The following is a 13,958-nucleotide window of genomic DNA, read 5'->3' as shown; positions in this document are numbered from 1 at the left end:
GATTCACTAGGCAAATGAAGTTGAGATTTGTCATAGCGCAATGATATGGATAGGAAACGTTGTCCAAAAGTTTTGGAGTCAAATGAGAAAAGATAAATGGCACTTGCTTCACATAGTGCCATTTAGGGCAGTATAGGGGAAGAATTATTGGAGGATGATCTTTGAATGTGGCAATGAAATGTTTTGTCATATTTGAGCAAGATAGGACGCAAACAATTTTTGAGAATTATTTGGGAATTTTGGGAGTGAAAAAATATTGGTTGCTTCACAACCTAGGGTTTAAAGGGTTATTCCTTTAACAGAAAAGGAATATTTCCTAGAAAAAGAATATTGGATTAGGTCAAGGATGAAAATGACATGATCTTGGGTTGATGGTGAGGATGAAAAGCCACTATAAAACCTAGGAAGACATGATCTTCCCAAGTTTCATAACCACATAGCCACAGAAAAACAAATTAAATCAAGAAATCTAGGAAAATCATCAGAAAAAGAAAAGGAAAAAAAATCCAGGGTGTTACAAACCTCCCCCCTTAAAGAAATCTTGTCCTCGAGATTTGGTTGCTTAGGGAACAAGTAAATATTCTGACTTGAACAAACCGTTTCCAACTTGGGTTTCTTTTATTCATTCTCTTATAATGTTCCCATTGAATTGGATCTGACTGACTTCCTTCATCTGGAGTGTTTTGCTTCACCGAATCTGACATACTGATAGGACTTGCCTCATATGTTCCTGTTCATACTAAGTCAATTTTTCTTTCATATCTGCTGGCTTAGCTGAGGTTTGAAAGATTATCTTTACTGACATACATGTCCTTCTCGATATTGATCCTTGGTGGAGATGTTTTTCTCGTATCGAGTACCGAGAATATTCCATAGAGTGGGGAACACATCTTTCCATGGTACAAGGAATCTCTTCTATCCAGATATCAGACTTTTTGAATATATGCATGCCTTCTGGGTTGAAAATAGTGATAGAAATCATACTTGGCTTTCTCATGGATTCTGACATCTTGAAGGAGTTTCTGACTTATCTTGACTGGCTTTACTGTCTTGCGTATCCAACATGTACCACAAGTTTGACTGTCGCTTGTCATGACTGATAGAGCAATGCATCATCACCTGATGATCACATTTGCAGACTTGACTGGCGGTAATCTTGCTAAAATCCCCGTTAACAGCAGGCTATTCTTTAATTGCTCCCCATATGCGAGAGATAACAATCCTCAAAGTATGTTCTCTCACACTGATTCTTCAGTTTTGCCGGTATATCCAGGTGGATAATAGTCCATGTGATGCTTCAGCGCGGTCAATATGTGGAGTTGTCCTTGGGTCAGACTTGACAGACTTGGGTATTCAATGCTGATAGTTTTGATCATAAACTATGGACTGAGTTGGTTGCCTTGCCATGAGGTCCTTACTATGATGGAGTAGTCCTCTTTAGGCATATCTCTACTTGGCTTTGATGTGGAATAAGACTGTCTTGGGCATACATACCACATTGCTCACACAATAACCAACGTACCTGTATTGTCGGTCTTGCTCTTTCATTATTATTTTCTTCATCTAGATCCTAAGCTGAAAGAGCGGGGCCGTATATTTCCTTGATTATTCTTGCGGCCCTGAGTACTGTCATGTGCAATATCTTGCAATCATACCTTGGTCTTGTTCATGTCTTGACTCTTGGGATATTTATCCAATTCACACGTTATTATACAGATCTCATTACTGTCGTTGACTATGCCAGACAGTGACATGATTTAATAACATCACCTTGTCGGATGTGCGGGGGCTGATCTCGATAATTACAACCAAGATGGTGTCTCAATATTGTCTTTCTTCAAATCTAGTCAATTCTTGCATTACCCACTGGTTTTCCTTCACTTGCATATCCAGTGAGGTTGTCGGATGCGTAACGTGAATTCTTCCTTGTGCGCAGGACCTTCATGAACTTGACATCATCCTCACCGTATGAATAAATATCTGACTCTCAAGCCATACCTTTGTTCTGACTGATTCTTGTTTCTAACCCAACTGCTGCAGATCTAACACTTGGAAAACACTGCCATATGCTGACAACTCATTGTTTAATATCTTGTACCAGTGTCGTACTGAATAAGATTGGGCATCTTGCGTTGGAAGCCATCGAGATATCATGCTGAGGAACACTGGATGGCTTGTGCTCGAAACTTTTGCCGGATATCTTGCTAAGGAAGGCAGGGTACCGTACCTCATAAGCTTCCCCCCTTAAAGAGTTACTAGGTAAGACTTGGTACCTTATGCCAGAAGCTTTTGCAGTATCTTATTGAGAAGACTGAATATCTTGCACGGGAATCCAATCACACCTTTCTGATGCAGACTGAGGAATCTTGCCTTGTACGCTTTGCTGATAAATTGCGAAGAAGGACTGGACTGATTTTCTTTGTGAACTGAATATATATATATATATATACATATATATATATATATATATGTATCCTTGTCATTCCGACTGCTGATAACTTGTATGACAAGAATTTGTCTCACCATCCTTCTTGTTGAATTCATTACATATTCGGACTGACTTCTGAGTGTCACATGTTTCAAATCTGACTCCAGGCAGAATCAATCATTGTGCACGAACAATACCTTTGACTTGGAATGCACGGTTGGATCCAATTTTGTCCTCTTGCTGGCTTAATCATTGCTGCAATAAATATGGATCTCTGACGGGTACTTGTTGCTGAAACTCTGAGCAGGATATACTTGTTTTCAGACCGGATGTCTGCAATACAATGCTGTCAGCTAAAAATCTCATTGCTTTGAACTGAGTTCCTTGGTGTATATCTTTACTTCTCATGACTTCTTCTGATCCGGTGTCGGTTGATGAGCACTTTCCATAAGGGGGTAACACCAAAGATTCAAAACAGAGAAGCACGAGAAAACAATCAATTGCAACACATCACACAACAAACGAGCTACAAAACTAATCCACATAGGCACACACAAGCAATTATAGTAGAGCAAATGCACATGCACTACAAGAAGGACTACACCCTACGCTTGAGGAAACGCTTGGGGACTAACGAAGAAGCTAAGGGAGTAGCAAGTGGAACCGATGACTCCGAAACTTTGGATGGACGAGGCGGAGGGGTTGGAGAAGCTGGCAGAGATTGAGGTAGGGAAGCACCAAGCAATCTCCTGGCTCAAATGGTGTATCGGACTAATTCAGAAATAAGAATACACTCGGTCGTCATGTAACGGGACATGGCAAGGATAGCCGGGTCATCTTGGGGGTTGACAAACGGGAACTTGATCCGCTTAGGATTCTCAACGATGGTGGGGTAGTATTGATAAGCACGGTTCTCTTGCACCATGCTCTCTTGATGACGAAGGCCGGTGATTCCTACCATTGCGGCAAACTGGACGGCTTGCTTGAGAGTAGCGCCGTAACCATCATGGAAACTGTAGGTGCACTTACCAACAGGAATCGGGGCTAACAGATGAACATGAGCAACATACTCCAGGATTCTTCCTCCGGCAGAAAACTGGAATACTTGATATTGAAGTGGATCTATGTGGGGATAAATTATATGCCACATATCGCCAAGGAGGGTGGCAAAGCTGAGAGGTGTAGGAGTGGGATTGAATGCAATAGGAACAACACCGGGAGCTCTGGGAAGGGCACTGAACTCATGGAAGCTGACCACCTTCTACACACGAAACATGGGTTAGGGGTAACTGACTAAGACTATATGTAGCACAAAATGCAACAACCAAATGCAGCAAGCAAGGGCAACACCCAGACCCTATACTATAGTTTTCTAATGTTCCGGTGGACTAGGAAGCTCTACAGCCAGACCTGCTCTGATACCTAGCTCGGAGAAACCGGAACGCCCCATATTCTACCCCAAAGATTGAGGTGAAGACTTCTGGAATACGTCACTGCTTAGCATAGAACAAACCAGCTCTCTATTATAACACAAATACGAATACAAGGTCTCCAATATTACAATGAATAACACCGGCACGACGACACTACGCCAAACACAGTTGCTCTATGCAAGCAGCATAATAACCGTGGAACAATGAACGATGATGATGGACTCCAATCCGCAGGGACTCTGGCTGGAACATTATCCTAGCTCGCAAACACAGGAACCACACCAACAAGCAAGCAAACTAGGCACGACCTGCAAACTGGCATGACACGCCAGGTCAGTACATCGAATGTACTTGCAAGCTCACAATAACCAAAAGCAGTCAAGACAAACAACAGCATGACATTAGCTGGTTAAAGCAATCATGAACATGATACTAGCAGAACAACATGAAAAGCACAACTAAACATGATACAACTTTAGCATGGCGTGAGCATATGCACATGATGATACTACATGCAACAAGTTAACATTCACATGCACCAACTTACTCTTATTCGGTGGTTACCTCGTATCCATCTCATGCATCAACTTACCAACCTCGGTATTCACGATACCATCATGGTCATCTCACGATCACATAAGCATCAACGAACTTTGGTATCCACGATACCTCCGTGATCCTCTCTTGATCAAAACAAATCTCTTTCTCATCACCGAACCGGGGTTGTTATTAATCAAGTTATTATTATTGTTGGCTCATAGTGTGACCGACTATGAACTGGGCCCTTATCCGTGGGCGCGGCTATCGATAGATTAAACACACACTCTGTAGAGGTTAGTACATTGTACCCACACCACGGAACCCATGGCCTCACGCTCCCATTTGGGTGGACCAACGACGTTCCGACGAAACCGATCTATTGCCCATCACACTCTCCCAGCCAATCCGACCAACTCCCCTCTGGGCTAAGTCATGGGTGGCCTCGTTGAGGGAGTCCTGGATTAGGGGGTATCCGGACAGCCGGACTATATACTTTGGCCGGACTATTGGACCGTGAAGATACAAGACTCAAGACTTTGTTCTGTGTCTGGATGGGACTCTCCTTTGCGTGGAAGACAAGCTTGGCGATCTGGATATTAGATTTCCTTCTTTGTAACCGACTCTGTGTAAACCCTAGCCCCCTCCGGTGTCTATATAAACCGGAGGGTTTGATTCGTATAGGGACAATCATAATCATCATAGGCTAGCTTCTAGGGTTTAGCCTCTACGATCTCGTGGTACATCAACTCTTGTAATACTCATATCATCAAGATCAATCAAGCAGGAAGTAGGGTTTTACCTCCATCGAGAAGGCCCGAACCTGGGTAAAACATCGTGTCCCTTGCCTCCTGTTACCATTAGCCTTAGATGCACAGATCGGGAACCCCTACCAGAGATCCGCCGGTTTTGACACCGACACCCATGTCTACCAAAGACACCCAACGGCCACCGTCGTGGCAAAACAATAAACGGTCCCAAACGGGGACATGTGCACATGACCAAACTCGGGCTCACAAGGCTTATGTCTGCCTACCTGATCAGGGTACCGCGCGCCCATAACCTTCCCCCGTTGGAGGCACCGGCCAGAAGCATGACAATAGACCCAGTTAGGACCCTCCCATAAAAGGCAAATGTGGTTGCACTGGTCAGCTCGATCTGGTGGCACCACAATGAATCATATATCCGAATGAGCATGGCATACCGACGAGCATGAATAACACAAGCATAAGTCTACCATAAGCATAGCATGACCACTAGCATCATGAATAAATACCATGCAAGAACATAGCAAGAACACTACCAAGTAAGCACGTAACCAACTAGATGCAAAGGAACATGGATAACCACGGTTCTGGATATCAGATGGTAAACATGCATCCGACTGTACATCACTACTACAAGCATGTATTACTACTACTACCAAGCATGACATGAAAACAATACTAGCAAGTAGTACAAGATAACAGGATGCATCGGAACATAGCATGAAGGTGAACATGAAACCACGAGCATAACCGAAACAACGATAGTAATAGCAAACAAGCAGACAGATAACAGACAAACTTCTATTAAATATTCAAGGAGAAACCATGGCTACTACATGGCTATCATGAAAGTGGTTGTCGTGGCTTGCCTGTGGGTGATGGAGACTCCGGGAAGAAGTGCGGTGAAGCCGCGGAACGAAACACCGAACGGTTCTCTCTTGGAGGGGCTGATTAGAGGCAATGGCAAAATGGGCATTTTTACTGTGGGACCACCTAGTGAAAATGTTACCAAAGTATAGAGCTCGATGAGACGAATAAGTGAGTGTTGGTTTCACCTCAATCGGAGTTACGAGAGAAAAGTTGTGGCCGTTCACTTTTTAGGCGGAAAAGTGACTAAACAGTGAACGTTCACAATCCAGCAGATTCGGCTGACGGCTGAAAAAATGAAAATGCCTTTTCAGAAATACGCCTTCATAATAAGAAAAGGCATTTCAACGGAAGTAGATCCAGAGTATGCTTTCTAACTTTGAAAGCGTATTATAGGTAAAACCGTCTCCACTTAAAGCACCTGGGCCCAGGGGAGAGTCACTTACATGTGGGTCTAGGGGGTAGGGGGAGGGGGCACGGGCACTGCATCGTCTTCCTCCTCTCGCCCCCAGTTCTCTAATGAACGGAGGAGCAGGGGAGGGAAGCGGAATGGGGGCCGGCCGGCCCAGGCTAGCTCCGGCAAAGGGGAATGCACGGGCGGCTGCGGCATGGCCTGTTGCGCCCATTTAGGGGAGACACGTTCACCACGGAGGAGTGGGGGTCGCGGGGCAGAGGAGGACCCGAGAGGAGGCAGAGACGGCCGGTGGTGGTGATGCTTGGTGATGCAGGTCGTCCTCGAGGAGTGTGAGGGTTTGGGGCGAGCTGCGGGGATGAGAAGGAGAGGGTGGAGGCCTCGGGAGGAGGAGAGAAGGCTCGAGGTGGCCGGAACAGAGAAGACCGGCAATGGCCGAGGCGAACTTCGGTGAAAACTAGAGGGGGCGAAGGACTCCGGTGGGCTAGAGGGGCGGGGAAAGAGTGAGTGAGCTGTGAAGGACCCGGGGCAACTTAAATAGCCGAAGAGGAAGCCTCTAGAGCTCACGGGCGAGCTCCAACTGAGCTTTAATGGCGGACAGTGGCTGGACGCATCACGGGCGCAACAACGGCGACCACACCACAGCGATGCAGGGCGGGGCAGCAATGCAAGGTGATGCAGGCGCTCACGGGCTAGCTCCAGGACATGGTTTGAGGTCGAGACGACGAGGGAGACGACATGAACAGTGGCCGAAACGAGCCAGAGCACGCAATTAGGCATGACGCAAGCGTGATCACCACGGATACTGGAGCAAATGGCCTGTTTTGGCCGGACCGACCATGTCTATTAGATAGACCATCGTGCCCTGTGTCCAAATGAAGAAACAATTCGGTCCATGAGCAAAGAAGGGATTTGGAGGAGGAGCCAAAGAATTTTGGCAGCAAGGTGTTTGATGTGATTGTGAGAGCTAGACAGTGCAATGACTCTAAGCTTTGTCACAGCATGATCAAGCACTAAGATGATCCTCTTTGAGAATTTGCGGCTCATTAGGATGGATAAAAAGGATACTTGCTGTAGAAACCACCCTAATGGCCAGAATTAGAGATGATGAAGTTGCACTCACATGAAGAGGCAAGTTGAGCTGAAATTGGGAATGGCCCAATGATTGGAAGATATGAAGCTGCTCAAAAAGTTTCAGGCCATTTGGATAAACCAAACTAGCACTTGCTTCACAATGCTTTATTCTAACCAGAAACTTGGAAAAATTGTGCAGGGCAGATGGTTTGATAAAATGGGCCAAAACTTGGTGGCGAGGGTTGATATGGCTAGGATAATGCCCTGAAACATTTTCAGCTTAAATAAAGCAATATAAAATATAGTTGCTTCACAAACTGAAAATTTAGACAGAAACAAAGAATTGATCCTGGGCGCACATAGATCAATGGAATGAGATGAAACTTGGAGGAGGGTTATGATATGAGCACATGAAGGAGTGTACAAAATTTCAAATCATTTCGATAACCCTAGCTTGTACTTCCTTCACAAAGGCTTCCCTTAGACAGGAACTTTTAAAAATCACTGAGGAAGATTCACTAGGAAAATGAAGTTGAGATTTGGCACAGGGCAATGATATGGATAGGAAAAGACGTCCAAAAAGTTTGGAAGCAAATGAGCAAATATAAATAGCACTTGCTTCACACAGTGCCATTTGGGGCAGAATAGGAAAAGAATTATTGGAGGATAATCTTTGAACCTGGCAATCAAATGTTTTTCCATATTTGAGCACGATAGGGACCAAACAATTTATGAGAATTATTTGGGAGTGACAAAAATGTAGGTTGCTTCACGACCTAGGGTTTAAAGGGTTATTCCTTTAACATGAAAGGAATATTCCCTAGAATAAGAATATTGGATTAGGTCAAGGAGGAAAATGACATGATCTTGGGTTGATGATGAGGATGACAATCCACTATAAAACCTAGGAAGACAAGATCTTCCCACGTTTGAGAACCACATAGCCACAGAAAAACAAATCAAATCAAGAAATCCAGGAAAATCATCAGAAAAAGAAAAGGGAAAAATCTAGGGTGTTACACCTACTGAGTCAAGAGGTTGTGAAACATAGATATTCTGAGTATATGCTCACTAACAGAACTGTTCTCCTCCATTTTGCAGCTAAAGAACTTGTCGGAGGTGTCATACCTCTCAACCCGGGCTTGAGCTTGAAATACCAATTTCAGCTCCTGGAACATCTCATATGATCCATGGTGCTCAAAATGTCTTTGGAGCCCCGGTTCTAAGCCGTAAAGCATGGCGCACTAAACTATCAAGTAGTCATCAAAGCGTGCCAGACAGATTCACGACATCCACAGACGACACTGGAGGGGGTGCAGGACCTAGCGGTGCATCAAGGAAATAAGCCTTTTGTGCAACAATGAGGATAATCCTCAAGTTACGGACCCAGTCCCCATAGTTGCTTCCATCATCTTTCAACTTAGCTTTCTCTAGGAACACATTAAAATTAAGGGGAACTACAATGCTGGCAATTGATCTACAAGAAAAATTTTGAAAAGACAATTAATACTAAGTTCATGATAATTAGTTCAGTTAATCAAATTACTAATGAACTCCCACTTAAATCTACATCCCTCAAGTTGTCGAAGTGATACATGATGCAAATCAACTAACCCATGTCCGATCATCATGTGACGTGGGGTAGTCATCAATGGCGAACATCTCCATGTTGATCATCTAGACTCATGTTCGACCTTTCGGTCTCCTGTGTTCTGAGGCCATGTCTGTACATGCTAGGCTCGTCAAGTTAACTCAAGTATTCTGCATGTGTAAAACTGGCTTACACCCGTTGTATGCGAACGTAGAGTCTATCACACCCGATCATGACAAGGTGCTTCGAAAAGACAAACTTTTGCAATGATGCATACTTAGGGAGAACATAATGTCTTGAAATTAAGTGAAGGGATCATCTCATAATGCTACCGTCCTCCTAAGCAAAATAAGATGCATAAAAAGATAAACATCACATGCAATCAATATGTGACATGATATGGCCATTATCATCTCGTGCCTTATCTCCATCTCCAAAGCACCGTCATGATCTCCATCCTCACTAGCATGACACCATGATATCCATCATTGTGTTGTCACGTGGTCGTCTCGCCAACTATTGCTTCTACAACTATTGCTAACGCATAGCGATAAAGTAAAGCAATTACATGGTGATTAATAAATTAAAGACAACCCTATGGCTCCTGCCAGTTGCCGAACTTGTGGACATGCAAGTCGTCAACCTATTACAAAACATGACCATCTCATACATCAACATATATCAAATTACGTTTTTGGCCATACCACATCACAACATGACCTGCAAAAATAAGTTAGACGTCCTCTACTTTGTTGTTGCAAAATTTATGTGGCTGCTATGGGCAACTAGCAAGAAACCGTTCTTACCTACGCAAAGCCACAACAGTAAAAATCAAGTTTCCGTTTAACCTTCTACAAGGACCACCTCTGACAAATTAGATTCCACTAAAGTAGGAGAGACAGACACCTGCTAGCCACCTTATGCAAAACAAGTTACATGTCAGTCGGTGGAACCGATCTCATGTGCGAGGACATATAAAGTTGGTTTGAGCCGCTTCATCCCACAATACCGCCAAATCCAAATAAGACAAGATAGGTAAGCAATTTGAGCATCAACACCCACAACTCGTTGTGTTCTACTTGTGCATATACATCTACGCATAGACCTAGCTCATGCTCCCACTGTGGGGCAATGAAGCATGAAAATAAAAAGAAATCCTACGAGCACCCAAGATCTATCTAGGAGAAGCATAGCAACGAGAGGGGAGAGTGTGTCAAGGATTTGATTAATCTCGTATGCGATTCCCTTTATCCGACGATATATTACTTGCCCGAGATTCGATCGTAGGTATCTCCATACCTGGTTCAATCTTGTTACCGACAATTCTCTTTACTCGTTCCATAATACAAGATCTCGTGACTAACTCATTAGCCACATTGGTTGCAAGCACTTTACGATGTTATATTACAGAGAGGGCTCAGAGATATCTCTCCGTCACACGGAGTGACAAATCCCAGTCTGGATCCATGCCAACCCAATAGATACCTTCGGAGATACCCATCGAACATCTTTATGATCACCCAGTTATGAAGTGATGTTTGATAGCACACAAGGTATTTCTCCGGTATCTGGGAGTTGCATGATCTCATGGTCTTAGTAATAGATACTTGGCATGAAGAAAGCTATAGCAATAAAATCAAGTCATATGATTGAATGCTAAGCTTACGACTAGGTCTTTCAGAGTGAGGAGGATATAAGTGTCAAACAAGCGCAGTCTCATCAGCTTGCTCAGCTGTTTGCGCTGCAGCTCCCGAGCTGGGCTAACCTTTCTTGAACTCTATTGAAGTGTCGTTGGTTTTGTATATAATTTTGTCGGTGTGTTTATTTGCACTGGTGGTGATCTTTGATGCCCAGCGTATGTAATCTGCTGTCTGCTTGTGCTTTATTATCATAGTGGCGGACTTTGATGCCCAGTGGATAATAGGCCGTAATTTCTTTATTGTATAGTCTAAATTTTTTCTTATTCACGATGTTGCTGTTATTTTACTGTATATATATCCTGTCTTCGCAGTAAACCGGCCAAACCGTAAAATTACGTTACATAATCGGGTCGTCATGCAAATCACTATGTATGATCCGCATCATGGGCCCAATCATCTTGGTCCATTAACATGCCTAAATGTAAACTGGCCCACTAGTAGATTCGGGCCTTTAATAGTCCGAGCAAACCACCGGCCCTATTTTTGAAAGAAAACTCAATGGGCTTTTAGGAGGCTGAAAAGTAGGTTGGGCCTGAAACGTGTAGAACAGCTCACGGGACGGCAGCAGGCCGAAATAGATCCCGGCCCATGATTGTGCCAATCACATCACGGGCCTTTAACAGGCCAAAATTGTCTCGGTCCTTGTTTGGCCCAATTAGATTATCGGTTGTGAGCAGGCCGGATGCAAACCGGGCCGTAGTTAGGCCCAACTATATGACGGGCTTTTAACAGGCCGAAATAAATATAGGGCCAAAAGGTTAAACGGGCCTTTAACAGGCCGAAACTAATATCAGGCCGAATTACTAAATGGGCCTTTAGCAAGTGGGCCCAAAAGCATAGCTTCCAGTTGACGGGCTGATTCTGATATGAGCCATATTTTAGCCCAAAGCCTCTTATAGGGCCGGATCTGATCTGGGTCGTAATTTGGCCCAGAACATGGTAGGATTTTAACGGGCCGGATCTCATATGGGCCTTTATTAGGCCCGGAACGTGGCAGGCTATTAATGGACCGGATCAAATATGGGCCGTCATTTGGCCCAAAACATGGCAGCCTGTTAATGGCCCGGCTCACTAGTGTCCTCAAAATTTTGTGGGCCTTTAGCTGGGCCGGCCCATTATGGTCGGCGAAATCTCGTGGGCCTTTAGCTGGGCCGGCCCATATGGTCCACAAAATCTTTTGGGCCTTTAGCTAGGCTGGCCCATTATGGTCCGCAAAATCTTGTGGGCCTTTAGTTGGGCCGGCCCATTTAATCTTTATGGGCCACTTTTGGGGTAGTCCACATGGCAACATATCATAGGCGCATCTCGCCCATTGGATGAGTGACACTTGTGCCAACGCGGCGCTGACACGTGGTTCCGTCGGCCAATGAGAATTTTACACATGGAAAATTGGCATTGGTCGTGGCTGTTAGCGGGATACCGGATCCAAAACTGGAACAGATAGCTTAACGGCATCCCGTTACGGTGGATGCCACGTGACGATCACCCTTGATGAAAGCACTTCTATGAAGCGTGATTTATCGTCATGGAAGTGGACACTTCTGTGATGATAATTTTGGTAATGTCATGGAACACTTCTACGACAACACATGTATGACTGTCTTGATTTTGTCATAATATCGTCATGGATGTATATGCATGACAGAAAACGCGACCTACTGTGACAAACACGTTTCATCACGGAAGTGTATTTTTTTGTAGTGTAGGGACCATTATTATGTAGTCCATCGCTTTTATTTCTTCCATATGACAAGCTCGTATAAAGCTTATTTTCTTTGCACTAATAAGTCATACATATTTAGAGAGCAATTTTTATTGCTTGCACCGATGACAACTTACTTGAAGGATCTTACTCAATCCATAGGTAGGTATGGTGGACTCTCATGGCAAAACTAGGTTTACGTATGTTTGGAAGCACAAGTAGCATCTCTACTTGGTGCAAGGAATTTGGCTGGCATGAGGGGGAAAGGCAAACTCAACATGTTGGATGATCCATGACAATATAATTTATTTCGGATATAAGAAAACATAACCCATTACGTTGTGTTCCTTGTCCAACATCAACTTTTTAGCATGTCATATTTTAATGAGTGCTCACAATCATAAAAGTTGTCCAAGATAGTATATTTATATGTGAAAACCTCTCTTTCCTTATTACTTCCTATTAATTGCAACGATGACAAAAACTATGTTTGAAAACTCTCAACAACTTTATTCATCATACTCTTTATATGTGAAGTCATTACTCTCCATAAGATCAATATGATCTTTTTATTTCTTTTTATTCTTTATTTTTCTTTTGTTCCCTCAAGATCATAGCAAGATAGCAAAGCCCTCAACTCAAAACTAATATTTATTATATATATAGATCACAGACTCGATTACATAGATAGGGATCAACACAAAAACTCAAAGCTAAATCAAACTAAAACTTTAAGCTACTAGATCAAGATATAACCAAAAGGATCGAACTAAGAAAAACGGTAAAGATAGAAGTGTGATCGTGATACGATACTGGGGCACCTCCCCCAAGCTTGGCAGTTGCCAAGGGGAGTGCCCTTACCCATGTGTTTATGTCTCTTTCTTCGGAGGCCATGTTGTGATATTCTTGGCGATGATACCCCTTAGGATACGGTTCTCTTCCTCGAGCTTATTGACTTGCTGCTTAAGATCCATTATTTCCTTACGGAGTTTACCCATGACGGTTAAAGCTCCTTTCACCCATGTATGTTGCATAATTGCGGGAGAACAAGTAACAATCTTATTCATATTTTCATAAGAAAGAAATCTAGCATTGGGAGGCCAATAAAAATCAGATTGCAATACCTTATGTGCAGTTCTATCTCCCGCGTGATGTCCCCCATATGCCTTAGAGTGACACTTGCGTAGGATCTTCCTATTCATGCTCAGGTACACAACATCTAATAACACCATCTACTCCTTCTTTATAAAGGTGTGGGTCATCCCAAAAGTAATGTCTTAAATCATAGATAAACCTTTTCTTTTGCTCGTATGTGAAACTAGGTGGTATAAATTTAGCAACAATGTAATTAGCATAATTAGCATACCATGGAGCAGTACAAGAAGCATTTATGACAACCAATTATTCATCAGGAAAGCTATCATCAATAGGTAGTGGGTCATGAAGA

Source organism: Triticum aestivum, chromosome 5B, assembly GCF_018294505.1.
Source record: "Triticum aestivum cultivar Chinese Spring chromosome 5B, IWGSC CS RefSeq v2.1, whole genome shotgun sequence".
NCBI lineage: Eukaryota > Viridiplantae > Streptophyta > Magnoliopsida > Poales > Poaceae > Triticum > Triticum aestivum.
The sequence above is the reverse complement of the archived record's forward strand: the minus strand, read 5'-3'. Positions refer to the sequence as shown.